The 22159-nt window shown below is 47.4% G+C and overlaps 1 long non-coding RNA gene across 4 annotated transcripts; it reads left to right on the top strand.

Moving 5' to 3' along the window:
* Window positions 1-12448: 12448 nt before the first annotated feature.
* Window positions 12449-21486, top strand: LOC109499652. 4 transcript variants are annotated; one of them, XR_006597723.1, is made up of 5 exons: window positions 12449-12602; window positions 14300-14374; window positions 17017-19762; window positions 20196-20395; window positions 20821-21486. It is a non-coding gene; the product is annotated as an uncharacterized LOC109499652 (long non-coding RNA). The 4 variants fall into 4 exon arrangements; XR_006597724.1 differs by having other exon boundaries at window positions 17017-19999; XR_002742265.2 differs by having other exon boundaries at window positions 12450-12602; window positions 19375-19762.
* The last annotated feature ends 673 nt before the right edge of the window (window positions 21487-22159 follow it).

Raw genomic sequence — 22159 nt, 5'->3', positions numbered from 1 at the left:
TGTCTGTAATTTGGGGCTAATAATAGCTCCGTCCTAGACATAACTCAATAATTGGCAAGTATATCGTAGGCACTCAGTTTATGGTGACTTAGAAATGATAATTAACCAAATTATTCAGATTGGCCTCTGAGAGATAGAATTGCAACAAAAATTTTACCATAATGCTTGAATCAGTTTAACAAACATAGTACGGTGGTGCCTTTTGAAAAGACTGTATAAAATGACAGATTAAGATTTTTCAAGAGAGGGGCACCTGGGTGGCTCAGTCAGTTAAGCGTCTGACTTCGGCTCAGGTCATGATCTCACGGTTCATGATTTTCGAGCCCCGCATCAGGCTCTGTGCTGACAGCTCAGAACCTGGAGCCTGATTCGGATTCTGTGCCTCCTTCTCTCTCTGCCCCTCCCCCACTCGCGCTCTGTCTCTCTCTCTCAAAAATAAATAAACAATTAAAAAAAGATTTCTCAAGAGAAACAACTTGAAGAGTCATGAGGAATAAAAGAATAAGAATGCCTGGAATGTGGTAGAAAGAGGCAACACCCAAGAATAGTTAAATTGTCTAAAATTGATGAGTAATTAGACTGCATGAAGATAGAGATCGCTGATTTTGTTTTGCGTCCCCAGTGCCTACTATGGCACCTGGCATCTACTATAAACTCAACAACTTTTGGTTGAATGAATGAATGAATGAATGACCTTCTGCAAGGACGATTATATAGATTATACAAAGACATTTCAGCCCAAGTACACGTACACAGAACTGACAATTCCTAGCTTTTTGGCATCGTGCAATCAAAATTTTAATATTAATTTCGTTATTATTTTTTATTTTAGAGAGAGAGGGAGAGAGAGAGAGATTGAGAACCTTAAGCAGGCTCCACGCTCATCACAGAGCTCCACACGGGGCTTGATCCCACAATCCATGAATCATGACCTGAGCTGAAATCAAGAGTCGGCTGCTCCACCGACTGAGCCCGCCAGGCTCCCCAAAGACATTTTCAAAAAATGACACTTCTTTTGGGGTGCCTGGCTGGCTCAGTCGGTGGAGCGCATGACTCTTGACTCAGGGTCCTAAGTTCAAGCCCCCACGTTGGATGTAGAGATTACTTAAAAATAAAATCTTTTAAAAACATAAAAAATAGGGTGCTTGGGTGGCTCAGCTGGTTAAGCGTCCGACTTTGGCTCAGGTCACGATCTCACCGTTTGTGAGATGGAGCCCCGTGTCGGGCTCTGTGCTGACAGCTCAGAGCCTGGAGCCTGCTTGGACTTCTGTGTCTCCTTCTCTCTCTGCCCCTCCCCTGCTTGCATTCGGCCTCTCTCAAAAAGAAACATTAAAAACATATTTTTTTTTAATTTTTTTTTTCAATGTTTATTTATTTTTGGGACAGAGAGAGACAGAGCATGAACGGGGGAGGGGCAGAGAGAGAGAGGGAGACACAGAATCGGAAACAGGCTCCAGGCTCTGAGCCATCAGCCCAGAGCCCCACGTGGGGCTCGAACTCACGGACCGTGAGATCGTGACCTGGCTGAAGTCGGACGCTTAACCGACTGCGCCACCCAGGCGCCCCAAAAACATATTTTTTAAAAACATAAAACATAAAAAATAAAAATGTCGGGACACCTGGGTGGTTCAGCTGGTTAAGCATCTGACTCTTGATTTTGGCTCAGGTCATGATCTCACAGTTCGTGAGTTCAAGCCCCAGGTCAAGCTCCTCTTCGGGCTCTGCGCTGACAGTCCCTCTCTCTCTGTTCCTCCTCCACGTGTGCTCAATCTCTCTGTCTCCCCAAAATAAATAAATAAATAAACTTAAAAAAAACTTTTTAAATGTCTTCAATTGAAGTTTTATTCAAAATAGAGAGACAGTGTTTGGAGCCTCTCCAACCCCGATCTGTACTTCACCTCTCCTGCCTTTCATCTCAGCCCTCCCTTGCTGCCCCCACACAGTTCTGACCATCCTCACAGCCCCGCATCTGAATGGCCCGGCGCCCCATACTTCTGACCCTTTGGGACCAGCTTCCCTCTTTGAAACTTAACTAGTCTTGTACCTGCTTATCTTTGGGATCCTCAACCAACTAACCTGATAACTTCATTTAAACTGAGGTGCTAATGAATGATAGTGGCTGAATGTGAGTCTACTCCAGGATAACAATTGATTTCAGCAGCACCTTATTCTGAAGAGTAAGTCATACGTTTCAGGCATGTGTCCCAGCCATCGGGGGAAGATATTTTAAGCAGGGGGATTTCCTCAAACCCCTCAAATTACACCATGTAGACAGCTGCCTATCCCACATGATCTGGCCAACTCCTTGGCATCCAACTATCAGCACTCAGGGGACACTAAGAGGAAACAGGTCTGTTCCTCTTCTTAACAGAGCTTGGAAGCAGTGACTGGACTATTTATGTCACTTAAAGGAAAAGGGCATTTACTCTGGAACCGACCCAGAAAGCACACATTCTGTGGGCTTAGAGGTAAACTTCTCTACCTAATCTCTGGGGATGGCTGAATGACTAGTGCCTAGATTCACCAAAATGAGTGAGCTGGGTCATGCAAACACTGAGAAAGGACTGGTAATAGACAGTTTCACAGGTAAAAAGATCCTAGACATTGATCAGAATTTATGTGAGCTCACATGTAAAGAACATTGAGCCTAATAATAAAAATCGCTGCCTTTTATCAGGTGTTAACTATATTAACTGTACTTGCACACTTTAAAAGATCTAACCCTCTGGTATTGAGGAAAATAGCGGTCATTATCCCCATTTCAGATAAGGAAACCGAGGCAAAGATAGGCTAAGCAACTACCCCACAGTCCAATGGGAAATGAAATCAGAAGCCAAGTCTTTGAACTCCCAAGTTCATGGTTGGAACAGAAACTTAACAGCCTTTCATGTTTCTGAGTCAAGAATCTTTTTTTTTAATGTTTATTTATTTATTTCTGAGACAGAGAGAGACAGAGCATGAGTGGGGGAGGGGCAGAGAGAGACACACACACACACACACACACACACACACACACACAGAATCTGAAGCAGGCTCCAGGCTCTGAGCTGTCTGCAGAGAGCCCGACGCAGGGCTTGAACTCACAAACTGCGAGACCGTGACCTGAGCTGAAGCCTTTCTACGTGCCAAGAACAGTGCTAAGTGCCTTATAAACACTTTCCCCACTCCCGACCGAAGCACTCCATGAGACAGGTCCTGTCAATACCCCAGTCTTACAGATGAGGAAACTAAGACCCAACTATTCTGAGGTCTTCTTCTCATAATTGCGTGTCTTTTTTTTTTCCCTATGATGTGAGGAGACGGTAAGAGCAGGATAGAACTTGCTGTCCCCAGAGTGAGACTTGCCTTTTCTCATCTCTCTTTGCTTACACACCGCCTCTCTCCATTTGGGCTCGTTTCTTCGCAAACGTTTAATAAACACCTCTCACATAGTCAAACACTGAATCTACAGTGACTGGAGTTAGGACATAGTGTGCAAAGAAAGTTATGATACCCTCTAAATCCGATCTCCAGGGTCAAGGATCTTCAGAGAGGAGGTAGCACCTGATGTGGGTTTTGAAACATAAATAGGAAGACAGGAATCAACCAGTCAAAGGACAGGATAGGGAAATTCAAATTTCAGCAAGGAGGAACAGCATGTGTAAACCCTAGAGTCAGGAATTTGCATGAGAGGAAAAAACCCCACCGTATCCCTGTAAGTAGGGTCCAAAATTTTACAAGCCTAAAACAGAGGTAAAGGTTGCATTACAAGGGTAAAGAAAAATGGTTATTTTTCAGTTGGATCTGTGCTGTCACAAAAAGCGCACAAAGTAAGGGTGGTGAAACTCATTGTGTACACGACCGATTGCTGATTGAAGCGAAGTACAAAGGGTCCTGAGACAGTCATTTCCAGTCACCCCCTAAAACGCTCCACCCAGGGGCGCTTGGCGGCTCAGTTAAGTGTCCGACTTCAGCTCAGGTCATGATCTCGCGGTTCATGGGTTCGAGCCCTGCATCGGGCTCTGTGCTGATGGCTCAGAGCCTGGAGCCTGCTTCGGATCCTGGGTCTCCCTCTCTCTCTGCCCCTCCCCCATCCGCACTCTGTCTCTCAAGAATAAAGACATGTTAGAAACAAAAAATAAAATAAAATGAAACACTCCACCCAAAGAGCTTTTTAGTCTGCCCCTAATTTTTACAAAGCAGTAGAGTGCTTGGGAGAGGGTTAATTGTCTCATCTGACATTCAAATCATCACAGGCTTTTTACACCCAACAGAGGTCTCCAACTCATGACCCGAAGAGCAAGAGTGGTGTGATCTTCTGCCTGAGCCAGCTGGGTGCCCCACATTATCACAAACTTCTACCTTGCTGCAGAGTATGGCCCCTGGGATGTAACAGAAGTAGAGGCAAATCCAATTGTACAGGTAACCATGGGGGATCACGGGGTTGTGTGTGCTGTTCTGTATGAATTTTATCTGAAGGGTGATTGAAAGCCACAGAAGGATTTTGAACAGACCCAGCTCAAGTGCCCTCCTTCTGTAAAAGCATTACCTGGCCACCAGCTTGGTGGGGAATTCCTTTAACCCATGTGGTTTGTAGCATTTGGTGTCCTCTCCCCTTAGGGGCAACACCCTGTATTACATTTTTGTTACATGTTATCCATACATATAATATGTGCTCCAAATATATTTGTTGTTGAAGGAAAGAAGCAAAAGCAGAGGAATCCTTTGCGTTTTTTCTGATTGCACAGTTCAGTCCATCGGAATCCAGTTCACAATGTGGACGAACTATTGAAGTTGTATACAGAGACAAAAGAAAACATTTAATGTGTTTATAAATATGAATGTGAATTATACAACCATATGTATTCAAGTGAAGCCTTTACTTTTTTTTTTTAATTTTTTTTTAACATTTATTTATTTTTGAGACAGAGAGAAACAGAGCATGAATGGGGGGAGGGCCAGAGAGAGAGGGAGACACAGAATCAGAAACAGGCTCCAGGCTCTGAGCCGTCAGCCCAGAGCCTGACGCGGGGCTCGAACTCACGGACCGCGAGATCGTGACCTGGCTGAAGTCGGATGCTTAACCGACTGCGCCACCCAGGCGCCCCAAGCCTTTACTTTTTTATTTGCTCAATTGTATTGAATCCCAAAGTGCTTGGGACCATCGGACACAAAGCGAGTATATATGCCATCAGTATAATGTTAATCATGGATGGAATTGATTGATCAAGTTAATCTATTTTGTAAAATAAGTGAACGGGCTAAGATAGTTTACTGGGGCTAATTCCACTGTCAAAATCCCAGTTACATACAGGCCTTACACTTGCAAGTCCATGTATCTCACTTGAGGAAGGGAGCTTAGATTCTACAGAAAGCAAACCAGATGGCAGAAAGACCCCCGCTCCCCTTCAGGCCACTGCTCCTCCAAGTATGAGCTCTGAGCCTCCAACAGCAGCACCCGGAGAAGTGTTCAGAAATGCGGAAATGCAAATAATCAGGCCCCACCCCAGCAAAGCCAAGGGCATCAGAGATTCTGGTGGTGGGGGTGGGGGTGGGCAGGCCTGGCAATCAGTTTGAAAAGCCCTCCAGGTGATTCTGATGCAGGAAGCTCAAGTTTCTCCGACCCGCTGCTTCGAGTTAGTTACTCTGGCTGGCTGCCCTCTGCGAGGAAATGTGGAGATGGGGAGTACGGGAACCTACTCCCGGCTCTTCAGGGATCCTTATTATCTATTGGTTTGCTTTGCCATTACCCTAATACAGATGGAACGTAAGACCCATTAGACAAAACATGAACCAGACCTGTTCCACAGAACTGTGATGTCAGTTTTCCTTGGCTTTGCCTTTGGTCATTAAAAAAAAAAAAAAAAAAAAAAAAAAAAGTATTGCTTCATGAGCCACACTGGACTCTGAACTTTTCCCTTTTCTAGTAAAAGTACAAATTTCAGCTGCAGTTCTGGACCAACAACATCTTTCTACAGAAGTTGCTGTCTTCTAAGCTTTGCAGAGTTCCAGAGATAAGATAAATAATTTACCAAATGTAGGTTTCTGATTACTCACTCTATTAGCATTTAGAGCAGAGAGCTCCGGCCCCTGGGGAGTTTGATTCGTTCAGATGCAGCCCATCTGCTTTTGTTTTTTTGTGGGGTGTTTTTTTTGGGGGGGGGGAGGGGGTGGGGTTGTCTGGAAAAGCCAGGGAGCTCCCAGCATCCCACACATACTTTAGGGATGAACTGCCTAAATCTTAAGGGTTTTACTGGAAATTCTGGGGAATGCTATTTTCTTATTTAAAAAAAAAAAAAAAAAAACAGCTGCTAAGACTCTTTCTTCCTCCCTGTACCCTCTTTTTTTTATGCTGAGTAAAAACAAAACTCCACAATTCATTCTCATTTATTATACGAAATAAGATAGCTGAAAGGGTATTTTCAATCTTGTGCAATTTATTTATCCTAAATTTATGCTGCACACTACAAGAGTAATTTCAGGGAATTTTATAGAGGGGGCGGCAGTAGAGTTTCTCCTAAATCAAGTGACTGTTTGGGGGGTTGACGGTGGGGGGGAAGGAACAGCCTGTTACAACAAAGTATCATTCCTCACTCACATAATTTCTATAGTATAGCAGCAATATCAGTAGCGATAGACGTAATAGGTTTGCACCTGTAGTTATTCCGTGGTCTCTTTCCTATATGGTAAATACACATCGTTATTATTTTATACAATTTTTAAGAATAAGCTAGGGTACAGAAGAAACAGCCAAAATTGCTGATTCCGTGGATCGTCTATTGCAAAAGCAGAGGAAAAATTTGAGGCAAACCCAAGAAGCAATGTGTTGGATATGTAACACATGCTCTTTGGGTTCCCTTCAGGATAACTGGATCAGCTTTGAAGCTACTTCATCCCTTTGAAAAGTACTGCAGCGTGTGTCGGGACGGTATCGCATAGTGGTGAGAGGGTCTTATTCTGGTAATCTCTGACAACTAGAAATTGCATTTGGTCTCCCATGGAAGATTGTATTTTCTTTTTTTAAAATTTTTTTTCAACGTTTATTTATTTTTGGGACAGAGAGAGACAGAGCATGAACGGGGGAGGGGCAGAGAGAGAGGGAGACACAGAATCGGAAACAGGCTCCAGGCTCTGAGCCATCAGCCCAGAGCCTGACGCGGGGCTCGAACTCCCGGACCGCGAGATCGTGACCTGAGCTGAAGTCGGACGCTTAACCGACTGCGCCACCCAGGCGTCCCTCAAGGACTGTCTTAATACAAAATCAAGGCTGCATTATCCTGCTTCCTCTGGTGAGCACCCAGTGTTTAAGTAAAACAATGACATGATGACATCTTACCACAAACCTATTGTTTTTTTGTTTGTTGTTAAAAGTTTATTTACTTATTTTGAGAGGGAGAGAGAGGCAGCGGGAGGAGAGGGGCAGGGAGAGAGGGAGAGAGAGAGAATCCCCAGCAGGCTCCGCACCACCGGCTCAAAACCCAACACAGGGCTCCAACCCACGGAACAGTCAGATCATGACCTGAGTTGAAAGGGAGTCAGACGCTTAACCCACTGAGCCACCCAGGTGCCCCAAACCTGACTCTTGTTGTCCTGTCAGTGATTTAATAAAAAGTTGATTGTCACCCGATACCAAGTGGTACTGAAAATCCTCTGCCTGGAAATGGAAATCGTGGGGTTGGTTTGGGGAGTGCGCCTAGCAGAGCAATTAGCTCTGGAACAAAAACAATACATTACATCGGGGATACCCCTAGAAGGTAAAGTAAGGACACACAAGGAATTCCTTGTGCTTCACAGCTCTGGGTTGGAAGCAATTAAAAAGTGAAAGGTGTAAAAATGGTACTCGCTACCTATTTTGTGTTTCTCTGGGAGATTAACCTACTTTCTTGGCTCACTTTCTTCTTCCTACGTCAATTGGTGTAAAGGCTGCGGTGGCCGGCAGCCTCAGACGACTCTATCTGCATCTATCGGCATAGTTCAGGGTCTCTCCAGGACACACAGAATAATTTACCTCTATTTCCTTTGCTTTCTCCCCACAGCAGGTGAAACGGCTGTCCCAAGCTTAGACACATTCTCCCTTGTCATGAGAATGTGCCAAGCCAAGGATGGTGAGTTAATAGTTGGAGCGTGTCCTCCTCCTCTCTTTTCCTGTCTAATGACATATCCAAGAGGCTGGAGCAGTAAATCTGAGAAAAGCAGGATGTTAAGTACACACACGCACACACACACACACACTCGCGAGGAGAACTCGGACCCGGCCCCTTGCTCTGCACTTCAGCTTGCTGTATGCTGCATTTCAGAAGGTTTCAAGGGGCTCCTGCCACATTTTTTTGGTTGGTTGGATGGCTGAATGAAACACAACCTTCCCTGCAGACATCAAAGCATGTCTCCAGCATAGCAAACTCTCCATCCAGCCTTTCGTCTCTCCGGCTACATTCCAATTTAACCGGGGCTGCCTTGCATGATAATCAGGCCTAATTACCGCTTTATCCCTTGATTGTTGTGCTGAGTTTTGGAACTGCAGAGTTCTTTTCTCAGTTGGGTCCTGCCTCTTCCCGCACTCTCCCTCCTATTATTTAGCATACCCGTCCGAGAGTTCTCAGATTTAGCGTTCATCATTAGCAGACAGTCGAAAAGGGCAAGATTGTGCCTTTGGGATCTCGTCGCTGCGTCCACTTAGTAAACCTGAACTCCTTTCACCACTGTGGGAAGACCTCGCCGTGTACAAGGATATTCTGAATACCTCAGGAACTTTAAGAGATTTATCACCAGGTTAAAGAGTAAAACAGGCCCCGGGATGACATCCTCATTCCCCAGAGCTATTTTCCTACCTTTGCTCTTACCGCGCGCACACACAAACACAAAACCATTTACAAAATGTTGAAACCGAAAGGAAAGAGATGTAAACAAGGCCTCTTGGAAACTCTCCACCAGTTATTTCCCTTGGTAAGATGCATTGTGGTGCCTTAATTTCTCTAACTGAAGAAGACATCACAGGCAAAAACACTGAAAAAATGGGGGATCGGATAATCCCGTTTACCTCCATCTGAAACCATCCAGGTAGATGATAATTTAGGTTTTACTTGGAAGTTCTTTTTTTTTTTTTTAATTTTTTAACATTTATTTATTTATTTATTTATTTTTCAACGTTTATTTATTTTTGGGACAGAGAGAGACAGAGCATGAACGGGGGAGGGGCAGAGAGAGAGGGAGACACAGAATCGGAAACAGGCTCCAGGCTCTGAGCCATCCGCCCAGAGCCTGACGCGGGGCTCGAACTCACGGACTGCGAGATCGTGACCTGGCTGAAGTCGGACGCTTAACCGACTGCACCACCCAGGCGCCCCTTAACATTTATTTATTTTTGAGACAGAGAGAGAGAGAGCATGAACAGGGGAGGGGCAGAGAGAGAGGGAGCCATAGAATCCGAAACAGGCTCCAGGCTCTGAGCGGTCAGCACAGAGCCTGACGCGGGGCTCGAACTCACGGACTGCGAGATCGTGACCTAAGCCGAAGCCGGACGCTCAACCGACTGAGCCACCCAGGTGGCCCGGAAGTTCTTTTTAATGTACTATTGTACACATTATCTGAGTGCCTGTATGTGCCCCGCACAGTGGCAGATACTGGGGACTCCAAGACAGTATGACATAACTCTTGCCCTCAAGAACAAGCTGAGGTTTAAAAGACTGCAAGCATGGGGCGCCTGGGTGGCTCAGTCGGTTAAGCGGCCGACTTCGGCTCAGGTCACGATCTCGCGGTCCGTGAGTCCGAGCCCCGCGTCGGGCTCTGTGCTGACAGCTCGGAGCCTGGAGCCTGTTTCGGATTCTGTGTCTCCCTCTCTCTGCCCCTCCCGCGTTCATGCTCTGTCTCTCTCTGTCTCAAAAATAAATAAACGTTAAAAAATAAATAAAAGACTGCAAGCAGGGACACCTGGCTGGCTTAGCAGGTAGAGTATATGACTCTTGACCTTGCGGTCAGGGTCGTGAGTTTGAGTCCCATGTTGGGCGTAGAGTTTATTTAAAAGCAAACAAATAAATAAATAGACAAGCAAACAAACTGAGATGACTGGGAAGGTCGAGATGCAAACAAACATTCTTGAAAAATACTATCCAAGTGAAACAAAATTGACCTTGAGTTGATGATTTTGAAACATGATGGCTCATTATTACTATTTTGGCTATGTTTTGTGTTTGAAATTTTCCATAATAAGAAGTTGAAGAGGGGCGCCTGGGTGGCTCAGTGGATTAAGCATCCGACTCCTGATATTGGCTTAGGTCGTGATCTCACGGTTCGTGGGGTCAAGCCCTGCATCGCGCTCTTGTGCTGATGGCACAGAGCCTGCTTAGGATTCTCTCTCGCCTCTCTCCCTGCCCTTCCCTCACTTGCCATCCATCCTTCTCTCTCTCTTTCCCTCTCTCAAAATAAATAAACATTAAAAAAAAAATTTTTTTTTTTTAAGTTGAAGAAACGAATGTAATCTGGGAACCACAATCTGTAGAACCACCTGGAGGAAACTGGCTGAAATGCGGATTCTCTGGCCCCGCCCCATTCCTAGTCACTGTTTGTTGATGGGGTTCAGGAATCTGCATTTTGAATAAACTCCTCATGCAAATCGGATGCCTACTGAAACTTGAGTTCCTTGGCAGGGGAGACAGCAAGAGGAGGCGCAAGAAAGAAGAAAAACCATTTAGCAGAGAAGAAAAACTTCCCTGGAAACCACTTAATGAGTCTGGACAATTTCAGAACTAGAAAGAGGACCTTAGAGATCCTGAGTCTAGGCCAGAGCATCTCAAATTGTCACGTGCCTGGGAATCACCTGGGGATCTCGTTCGAACGAAGTAGGTTGGGGTGGGACCTGAGAGTCTGCGTTTCTAGCCAGCTCCCAGGTGCAGCCTTGGATTAGTACTTCACAGATGAGGAAACCGAGACTCAGAGAGTAATACTTGCTCCCAGCTGCAGGCATCAGGCGCATCCCTTTGTGCTGCTGTTGTCTAAGGAGGCCGAGCCCGTGTAGGAGCCCGCTACCAGCTGGATACCGGCAGCACGCTGCCTTATTTCAGGACTGCAAACGTGGGCCAGTGCTGGAGCTGAGCTACAGTACAGATTTCTCCTCGGCACCATAGGGGTGATCTGAGGAGCCGCCATGTGGCTGTTCTGCCACAGTCTGTTGTTAGGTCTTATCATCATTACTGCAACTCCCAGGTCAGACTCTTGAATTCTTCTTGAGATTCCATGAGACTCCTTGGGTAATAATTAGATCTACGAGAATGCATGACCCAACGCCCGTGCCTAGATTTTAACATAGTTTCGGTGCAATGCTAGTGCATTGAGCGAGTTAGCTATCCTGAGTCGCAAAGACAATGTGGTTTAGAATCTATTAAATATACTCCGTTGTATCAGGACTGGGGAGCATTCTCTGACCCAGGAATCCCGTTTCACACTGTGGCTGGTAAACTGGGAAACCTGATTATCCCAGACCTGGTACAGATTCAAATATCTTTCCCACCCTCCCTGAAGGACGGGTAAGATAATTTATCATCCTTAAGGAAAAGAGATGCTTGGGGGGTACTTCCTAACCTTTGAGGTTGAGGTCAGAGAGGCTGTCCATGCCCTCTGTTTCCCTGTCTGTGACAACTGAGGACAGGGCCGCTAAAGAACGGAGCTGAGGGCATGTTTTATAATCACTGATTTCTAGGTAAGGAAGAACTAGCATAGGATATTTGGACTCAAGAAATTCCTTAACAAAAATGTTACCAGAACCTCCTTCCCCAGACACACACACACACACACACACACACACACACACACACATTCTCTGCCTATCCCCTCAAATAAAGCGTCTTTTCCTCTGGCCTCCAAACAATTTCTTTTGGAAGGAAACGTGTCTGGGTTAGAACAGTCTGTGATCTTTCTCAAAGACAGGAGCCTGTCCTCTTGAAACATCACATGTAACATTTGTATCTTTTCCCCCTGGTCCAATGACACATTTTCCCTCAGCCTTCTTATCTAGAAATGCCGAGGGGACAGATGAATGGTAGGCACCAGTCCTGACAGTCCCAATCAGAGCGAAGTTTGAAAGCTTCCCTTAGGATCAGAGTCCAGGGAAAAGTTAATTTTTGGTTCCAGGCATGTGGACTTAGGTTTTTGTGGGGGTGAAGAGTGAGGGCTTGGAATGAATAAACTCTTGGAGGGGGAGGGGCGGTGCTGGGGCCCCGGGGTGGGGAGGGGAGCGGGGCCTCCCTGGAGCCCCGAGCCTTTAGTAATCTGCTTTGTGAATGGAGCTAAAGGGGGGAGGGGGGTGGACATACTTGGAATTCCTTTATCTGGGTGGGCTCCTTCTCTAAGGACTTTCAGGATGTGGGAAATGGGAGATCAAAGAGGCTGCATTTCCAGCCTATCAGGTTACAGGGTGTTAAATGGAGAGGGAAAGAAGTGGGGGGGGGGGTGGAGAGGGGGCCTGGGGAAGGCCGCTTCCAGGGGGGCCAGGGAAACCCAGTTTGGGAACTGGCCGGGGCGAGTGAGAAAGAAAGAGAGCCGGGGCGTGCTGAACACGTTTCACATCACCTCAGAGCTGTGGAATTTCCTCTCTTCTGGGGGGAGGCCTGTGAAGATGCAGTTGGTTTAAGGTTAGTCGGTGATGCATAATAGCCCAGAGGCGTCTGATTGAGGGTGTTACTAAGTGACCGGTGTTTACCAGCCGAGATTCGGTGGTGGGGAAGGGAGGTGGGAGCCGAGGCCATCTTCGGTCTGGGTCGGTAAGCAAATGCTGTGTGACCTGAGAGAGGGGAGTCCATGTATGGGGTTTTTATTTGCGTCTAACCCCGGTGGTATGCGGAGCCTGGACTGCGGGCTCCGGAGGGGGGCAAGAAGAATGGGAAGGTCGTTCGAAAAGGCGGGAGAACCTCCTACGTGGGTGAGGGATCCGGGGCCCTGCGGCCACGAGCCGGGCTCTGCTTTGGCTCTCGGGCGTCCCCGGGGCGGTCCCTTGCAGCTCGGTTTCTGGGCTCGTCTAGCCACGTGCTCCACGCCACCCAGCTGTCGCTGCCTCGCTTTCCGAGGCCTTACCTCCCAAGAGTTGGGCTTCTTTCTTAAATCCTCCCCAGGCTGGTGTCCCTCCTTGTTGAAAGAGAGCACCCACCCCAAACCCTCCACCCCAGTGGGAAAGTGTGCAAGGCAGGGTAGGTGGTTACCGAGGCCAGGGACACCTCTTTCAGGGAAGAATCGAGAAAGTGGAGGACCGTCGGATCAAGTGCTAGTCCAGACAGACAGGAAGGACAAGGGGGTGGGAACCCGGAAGCAAGCAATTTGGAAAGCGCGTTTAGAGAAAAAGAATATTTATGAAAGCCTGCTACCAACCTTAATCAGGCAACGTATTGTTCTGATAATACGACGAGTAGAAAGTTATTAGATGGCCTATAAATCACCCCGTACTACAGATGACAAAAATATTGCATGTTTGGGAAGAATTAGAATATAATAAAATACACTTGTCACAAACCAAGCTTCATTTAATCTTTTTTTTCTCTTGTTTCAGAAAGCTGTTTAGGATTTTGCAGCCTACTGGGGTCACCGTTTTCAGACATCTATTAGTGCCCTATTGTAGTCGCATGAGAGGCTCAGTTAATAAAGATTTCTGGTTGATAGACTGCTAAGAGCAAGCAGGCTTGGGCACTATCTTTTTTGAACTGCTACTGAGCTAAAGAACACTACACTCAGTGCATTTTTTTATCATTTTACAAACCGAACACACATTCTCCCTCTTTTCCAAACACCTCCCCCAACAGTTTTGGAAAATAAATATGGTGTTTCTTCCTCTGTGTTACCTGCTCTCTGTAGCCTTGACCCTTGCCAGACCAAACTGAGCTTCCCTAATCTATACTGTTCCTTTTTTTTTTTTTTAAGAATTAAAAAATTTTTTCTTTAATGTTTTATTTACTTTTGAGAGAGAGAGAGAGAGACAGAGCACGAGTGGGGGAGGGGCAGGGAGAGAGGAAGACGCAGAATCCAAAAAAGGCTCTAGGCCCTGAGCTGTCCGCACAGAGCCTGACGTGGAGCTCGAACTCACAAACCGTGCGATCATGACCTGAGCCGAACTCACACGCTTAACCGACTGAGCCAGCTAGGTGCCCCAAGATGGTATTTTTAAGTAATCTCTGCACCCGGGGCCAGAACTCACAACCCCTCTGCACTCGGGGCCAGAACTCACAACCCCGAGAACAAGAGTCGCACGCTCCACTGACTGAGCCAGCCAGGCGTCCCTCTGCTATTCCTTCTTGACACTCACAGTGATTCCCCAAGTTTGACTTTTTTTTTTTTTTTTAAGGTTTATGACATTTGGGAATAGGAACTACTATTTGAACTGGCCCTTCCGGATTTCTTAGTGGCTTCCTAAGAACAGGTAAGGGAGATAAATCAAGCGCTATTTCCTTTGTGCCCAAGTAAAATAAGCCAACAGCATGTTTTCTATTCTTAGTTGACATGAAAATTAATTTTTGAAAGTCCTATAGTCAGCTTAGTCCATCATAACCTGCTGTTGACCTTAGTGGAGGATCTGAGGACTCGAATGTTAAAATTAGAACTGACTTTGAGTACTGGCCCTATTTACCAGCTGCGCACCTTATTTTTATTTAACTAACACTTAGACAGCGTTTACCATGTGCCAAGCACTGTTCTAAGCGTTTTACAAATATTTGCTTGGCTAATCCTCATACGAGTGTTATTATTATGTAACGCTATTATGAAGTGGTGTTATTATTGTCCTTGCTTTTCACAGATGAGGAATCTGAGACAGGGAGATGTGAGGGAATTTGCCAACCGGCGAACACGACTTTAAGCTTACTTCCCCAGCCCATCCCCTGTCAGGTGGGAGATGGGGCTCCGTTTCCACATCCGCTGCCACGCAACCTTGGACGAGTCGCTTGGCAGTGCTGGGGGCAGGGGAAGCGTGTGAAACTGCCGCAGCAGGGAGGGCAGGGCGTTTACACGCGCACGAAAACCCTAAGAGCAGAGCCAGAGGGAAGGGAGATTTCGAGGGCTGCTCCTCCCACCCCCATCCCCGTGTGGAGCGGCATTACCTTCTTATAATTCAATTCACAGCCTCAGTCCTGTACCATTTCCGTTTCCTTGAACTGCATCTAGACATGATTCTGGTCCCCTCCAGCTTCTGACCTCATTACTCATTCTGTTTACGGCTTGGCCTCACCCTTCAGACTGCCCTGATTTCCCAGATAGGAATTTGGCTGCCCTCGTTGACTATGATTCAGATTTTCGCCCCAGCCACATTGCACGAATCCCTCCTGGGTGCACGGCCCTCTCGTCAGACCCACACTGGGACCCCCTTCTCCTTCCTTCCCCGAACCCCCTGTCATGATAAGGGGGGAGGCTCTATGAATACATCTCACTCCCGAGAGTTAGGGCGGGGTTACAAAGGACACCGAATGAAATCTGGGGGGGAACCACGGAAGAACTTGAAGTTGGGGGGTTGGATAATGTGAGGAAGGAGGAAGATTCAGGCTCCGGAGGCAGAGGCCTCCATGAATAAGGTACGAATGACAGACTAGGAAGGGCCGAGGTGAGGTGCCCAGTGGAAACCACAAGGGAGAAGCATGTGTGGGAGACAGAAGAAAAATCTCACGACACTTGGTCGTGGCCCGGATTTGAAGGGCAAGAGGCCGTGGCGGGTCACACACGGTGACTCTCCGAGGTTTCACAGCTAAAGCCTCTGGGAAGCTGCTAGGGTAGTTGTGAGAAAGTGGAAGGGGCTTAGAGTAGTGCCTGGTAATTGGGTATAGGCTTAAGAAATGTTTACAGAATGTGATATATTTATGTCGACTCTCTCGGGCTTGTCATTAAAATACTAATACCCCATGGAAATCTAAAACAAAGAGCCTTGAACACCTTTGTCTTAAGGGTAAGAGGAAGGACCGTGGGAAGAGGCTGCCAGGGCTCCCCTGTTTGGGTCACTGTGAGAGCATACAGAGAGGGAACGAGGAACCCAGAAGAGAAGCCTCATCTAGTATATCCCTGTGCCAGGGGAAGTGAAGGATGGGAGAGGCCAGGGAGGAAGGAGAGGCAGGGTTGGCCGCAGAGGGGTTAGAAGGAGGCGGCCTTCAGTCAGTCGCTGGCACAGAAGTCTGAGTGTGGGGGGCACCGAGGGTGCCGGGGAGGGAGAACCACAGTCGGCGCTGGACGAGCACGTGAGCCACTCTGAGCAGGCGGTGGTTGTTGTCATTGTCTTGCCCGGTGTGTTCTTTACATTTGAAGTAGAGAGCCAGCCTGTCGTCCCTTCCAATTCTAGAGAAGTCCACTGCTCCCTTATGACTCAGTAATAAGTTAGCCTCCTCCTCCTCCCTGATGCCCCATCACTTTCCATCTATTGTCTCCCACTTAGTCCTCTCTTCTGCCCGTCAAAGCTTATCATCTGTCTCTTCTCCTGGAAACGTAGGCCGCAACTGAAAACGGTTTTCCCGAAGAGGCAAAACTCTAAACACTACCCGTTTTTTTTTTTTTTTCCTGTGCCCATGTTTGAACCATATACATGTTTTTTAACTTATTATTTATTTTTTCGTAGTTTTACTTTCTTTTTTTTAACCCAGATGCCTTTTTTAACGTTTTTGTTTATTTACTTTTGAGAGAGAGCGTGCACACACAAACAGGCAGGGGAGAGGCAGCGAGAGGGGGTGAGAGAGAACCCCAAGCAGGCTCAGCGCTGTCCGCACAGAGCCCTACACAGGGCTCCATCCCACGAACCGTGAGATCATGGCCTGAGCCGAAACCAAGAGTCTGATGTTCAACTGACTGAGCCACCTAGGCGCCCCAAATATGTATTTTTTTTTTACGTGTCCCATTTTTAACTCTGTATTATGGTTTGTAGGGGTCCAAGGACTGTGTCAGGCTTTGAGAAGGTGTTAATACATCAGGCCTTCCCTACAGATCACAGTTTGATTGGTGGACAGGACAGTCCCAGCAGCCGCCATTTATTTTTCCGGTGCTAGGTGCTGTGTGAATTGCTTAATATTTGTTCTCACTGAATCTTCGCAGCGACCCTGTCAGTTACATATGCTTATCCCCATTGGATGAGGAAACGGAGACTCGGGGATTAAGTAACTTGTCCAGTTACTGCTGTGTGTGTTGGTTCCAAGCTGACGTTTATTGAGCACTTACAACATGCCAGGCCCCAGACCAGAGCTCCACGTTGAATTCTCAGGAAGACGCTATGAGCCAAGTATTCTTATTTTCCAGGTCAGGAAGCAGGCTCAGAGAGGTTAAATAAGTTGCAAATATACCACTCCTGGGAGGCCGCGGAAGCAGCCTGCCATCCTAAGCAGTGGGACTCCTCCTCTTTGCTCTTTGAACCCTGCATTTAGTCATTAAAATACCAAAAGCGGTTCTGTGCGATCTGGTTTTACTCTTGAAGCCATCCCAGGGAAGGACCCTCGGGACAGCACTGTTTCAAGGAAGGGTCCGAGGTGTGCCCTGACTGCAGAAGAGAGCGGTGGCAGGCGAGGGCCGGGAGGGTGAACTGGTTCATGTCTGCAAAGGGCAGGAGCAGCTAAGCCTCGGGAGGACTGCCTCTGTGCGCGCCCTGGAAATGCAAACAGCTCTCGGCTTGGCTTCCCCCGCTGGCCCAGCCTGAGAGGCTGGCGGGAAGCCTGCTGGAAGGGAAGCCCCATCTGAGGGAGCAGCCACAGGACCCTGGAGCAGTGGCTTCCCCCTCTCTGACCTTTAGCTCGAGCTGATGAATTGGCAGCAACTGTGTGACATCAGGGAGGCATTTTCTTTTTTTGTGAGCTCAGAGCTTCCACGTAAAAATCCCTCAGTCACAAGACGGAGGCTGCAGAAGCCCAGGCACACTTGTGGCCGCAACAGGTGATGGGCACCTGCTCCAAGCCCTCCAGAAGTCTGCGTAATCCCAGGGATTCCGGGCAGCCTTGGGGACGGCCATGTAAGGGTGATCGCTGGCCTTATTTATCCCCGCTGCGCCGCCAGCTCTTAGCCCTGCAGGGGCAGGATCTCAGGGGCTGGGCGCACTGGGCGGGCGCCCAGGGGCCATCAGCCTCCAGCACTTTCTTCTATCTGACCGCTCTCTTCTTGTCCTCACCCTCGGTGAAAACTAGCACTCGGTTAAAATTAAGGGAGCTCAAAAGGTATCCAAACATGTCTTTGCTTGACTTTGTGTGTGAGCTGGGTGTGTGTTTGGGGGAGGGGGGCGCTCAGGGAGTGAGGAATCTAATGCCTAAACTTGAGAGTGGTAGAAAGAACCATGATTTTAATACAGCAAAAGTCACTTGGAGGGAACTTAGATCTCTAAATACTCCAGACCCCTCATTTTACAGAGCCTACGTTTACTGCAGGCTCAGAAAGGGACCTGCCCAAAGACCTCACAGCACATGGGTGGCATAGGTAGGACCAGAATGATGACCTTGGGCCTTGGTTCCCTCACTGATAGAATGGTGTGGTGGGATTTAATGATGTCCAAGATTTCCTTCAAGATCTTAAAATGTAAGGGGCGCCTGGGGGGCTCAGCCAATTAAGCGTCCGACTTGATTTCGGCTTAGGTCATGACCTCGTGGTTCATGAGATTGAGCCCCGCATCGGGCTCTGCACTGACAGCGTGGAGCCCACTTGGGATTGTCTCTCTCCCTCTCTCTCTGCCCCTCCCCCACTCTCTCGCGCCCGCACATACACACTCTCTTTCTCTCAAAATAAATAAAGAAACATTAAAAAAAAAAAAAAAAGAACTTAAGATGTAAAATCATAACTGAGCGGCTCTCTGAGGCTCCCTGAGGGATCCTAGTGAATCTAGCAGAGCAGGGCCCAGGACAAGACAGGATACATGGCTAGGTAGATGGGGGCCATTAGATGACCAGGTAACTTCCAGACTTTGGGATAGATGATTGCATTACCTTTGATACCCACCTGTTCACTTCAGTCCCTTCCCCCGCCCTTGTCCTGGACACTAACATTTACCCTAGAGCAGCCATTTCCCCTTTCCCTTCTCTTCCCACCCACACGTGTACATGTTCCCTAATTTCTGCTTGTTTACTGGACCTCTGTCACTCCAGCTTATATGCCTAGCTTTCCACTACCTTTTAAATTTTTTTTTTTTAAGTTTATTTATTTTTGAGACAGAGAGACAGCATGAGCAGGGTAGGGGCAGAGAGAGAGAGAGGGAGACACAGAATCCGAAGCGGGCCCCAGGCTCCGTGCTGTCAGCACAGAGCCTGACTCGGGGCTCGAACTCACGAGCCATGAGATCATGACCTGAGCTGAAGTCGGACACTCAACCGGCTGAGCCACCCAGGCGCCCCTCCACTACCTTTTATTAAGGAGTCACTCACTGCGTGATCTATCACTCACTGTCACATTTAATCCTCCTACCTTTGTCCTCTGATTTAGGTGATCATCCCTGTTGGGTAGATGAAGAAAGCCAAGGCTCAGAAATGTCCATACCTGCATATTCCCATAGTTTATAAGGGGTAAATTCCTACAGTGACTGAAATCTAACTGGAGACCAGGCTTCATTTCTTATATCACCTTAGTATCACCGCCCTGCATTACGTCTCCAGCAGGCCTGAAGCTGTGGCTGTCGCCCATTAAGTTCACTTGGACGTAAGAGGTGCCAAAGAGATGGAGATCACTGGCTTTATCCCTGTGAGGACCCAAGATCTTTGTCCTACTCCAAGACCACAGACTCTACGTACCCTCGAATTTGATGAAAACTCGGAATTAAGGAGAAAAACCAGGATCGTCTGTGTCTTTCATGACCACTGGACAAAAGTAGAAAGTAATCAGTTACCGTTTTGTTCCTCTGAGCTTCCTAGGAGCTAAAGAGAATGCAAGCCCACCAAATTGTCAGTGTCGGTAAAGTGCGTTACGCAGATCGACTTGCACACATTTCCTAAAGCAGCCGTTTGGGCACTATCCTGTAACTGAATTCTGTAGTTTGGGGAGTAAACTATCTTTTGGCCACCCTGAGTCATGCTCCCTGTGGCATCTCCAGCTGGTCAGCAGGTCACACAAGGTGGGTGGAGGCCACAGCTGAAAATGTAATAATACCCTGGTAGGTTCCAGGGAGCCTCTGGGAGTAGCGACTCTCTCAAACAGGTGTCGGCGAGGGTCTGACGATGGAGAGGCTGGGGGGTGGGGGGCGGGATCTGGCATGAAACCATGCAGGTACGGCCATTCCTTTGTTCATTCTTTGCTCATTCCTTCCAAAGGTACTTACTGAACACCCATATGGGCGAGTTAGATCTGGGATTGTGTTGGACACTGAGAATTCCAAAGCTAATAATGGGGTTAGAAGTTAATATTCTAACTCTGGAGACCAACGTAGAAGCAAGCCATTCTACAATGTGAGACATGCCATCAGAGAGCTATGGTCCCTTAATGGAAGGAAGAATTCGTTCTGCTGGGCTGGGTAGGTGTCCTTTGAACCAGAGATAGGAGGAGGGGAGAGTACATTCCAAACCCAGAGAAGAGCTGGGGCAAAGGTACAAAGCCTGAGTGAGCACAGCCTGATCAGGGAACTTGGAGTCCAGAACGTTCCACAGAAAGCAGTCTTTTTTTTTTTTTTTTTTTTAATGCAAAGAAGAACTTTGGCAGGTGTCAGTCTATATCATCATCATCATCACCATCAGACCTAACGTTTATAGAACTGTGCCAGGCAGTCTAAGTGCTTTACTCACATCTCGTGTTTTAAGTACAACAACCCTAAGAGGTAGGTCTTAACACCTTTTATAGGTGAGAAAACTGAGGCCTAGGGAGCCGGGAAGAGACTACCCCAGGTTAAAGAGCACCTGTGCTGTTCTTTGCCCAATTGCTTCCTTCTCCTTTTCTTTGCAGATTGGCCTTGGCCTTTACCTCCCCACAGTGTTCCAGCAAGTGATCGTGTGTGTGAATTGAACCAAGCCTGAAGTTCCCGTTTACTGTTTTTTTTTTTTCCATGAGAAAATTAACCCCGCAGAAGAACTGAAACATACCGAGAAGACTTTATCGAACACACTGTTGCTGCCCAAGGCATTTGCCCTGAGATCATGCTCACAAAGATGGGAATATTACTGGAAAGTGGCCCTTTAAATATGTGTGTGGTGGGGGTGTCATGGGGGGGAGTGTGTGTGTTACAAATTGAAAGTTAAGTAGGCTCCGATTTTGGAGAGCTTTAGATGCCGTCTGGAGCTTAAACTTGACTTTAGGTGATACTCAAGAAAAAGAGAAGGGAGAGTGTCTTCTGCCGGGACTCTAGGCTAGCACATACCTTTTCACGTTGCGCCTTGGTGAGCAGCGAAAGTTTTTGAGGGCACAGATCCACGCAGTTGAAGAGGAGTCTGTTGGATGCAGGATTGGTCGGAAGGGAAAGGGCTTGAGAAGTTTCCGGTTTACAAGTCATGAACAAGTCTAGGGGTGCAGGGTGGGGCGTTAGGGCCTGAATTCCGGTGACGCTTGATGATCGTGGAAAGGGGATGTTGTAAAAGGACGCTAACACATGGTAAATATATTTTTATATACAAACCCTGGCTCATCAGTTTTCCAAATTGGATTTGGGGGGGATTCGGTTTTTGGTTTTGTTTTTGTTTTTTTTTTTACCGTGGACCCCGCTTGTATCCTTATGATACATTCTTTTTTGCAGATCTTTCCTTTGAGTCCAGGCTGTCACTTGTTGCCTGTACCTGAATGAAACGCAAACACGGGTGTATAAAGGCTTGAATCTGCCTCTAAACTTAGCCCCCCGCTGACTTGGAAAGAATCTAAACTTGGCAAAATGCCTTCCTCTGTCTTCAAGTAGCAGGTCTAAAAAGTAGCTCTCTAACCACCCCCCCACCCCCCTAACTAATGAACTATATCTAATAGCCTCTCTTTACAGAGTCCTTTGAGAAAGAGATGGCGTTTGTTTTTGACCTCATTATCCATTTCAGCCTGTCCTTGATGAAAATAATCGCCCCTTAGGCAGGTACATTCCTCACATTCCTTTCTCCGCTAGCTGCTAAGACGTTGTTAACCCCGGCGACCATGGGAAAAGGCTGCCGTCTGCTTCAGAGAGTCTAAAGGGAGTGGGCACAAGATAACAAGAGGTGAAGAGGTCAGAGTGGAAGTCTCTTTCATCTTTTCAGGCTGTTTCCAACCCAGACAAAGGATTCTGTCCAGGGGTGCAAGGCCCACGCGGCTTTATTTTATGGTCTGGCCC

The sequence above is a fragment of the Felis catus genome, chromosome B2 (genome assembly GCF_018350175.1).
Source record: "Felis catus isolate Fca126 chromosome B2, F.catus_Fca126_mat1.0, whole genome shotgun sequence".
Taxonomy (NCBI): domain Eukaryota; kingdom Metazoa; phylum Chordata; class Mammalia; order Carnivora; family Felidae; genus Felis; species Felis catus.
The sequence above is the reverse complement of the archived record's forward strand: the minus strand, read 5'-3'. Positions and strand labels throughout refer to the sequence as shown.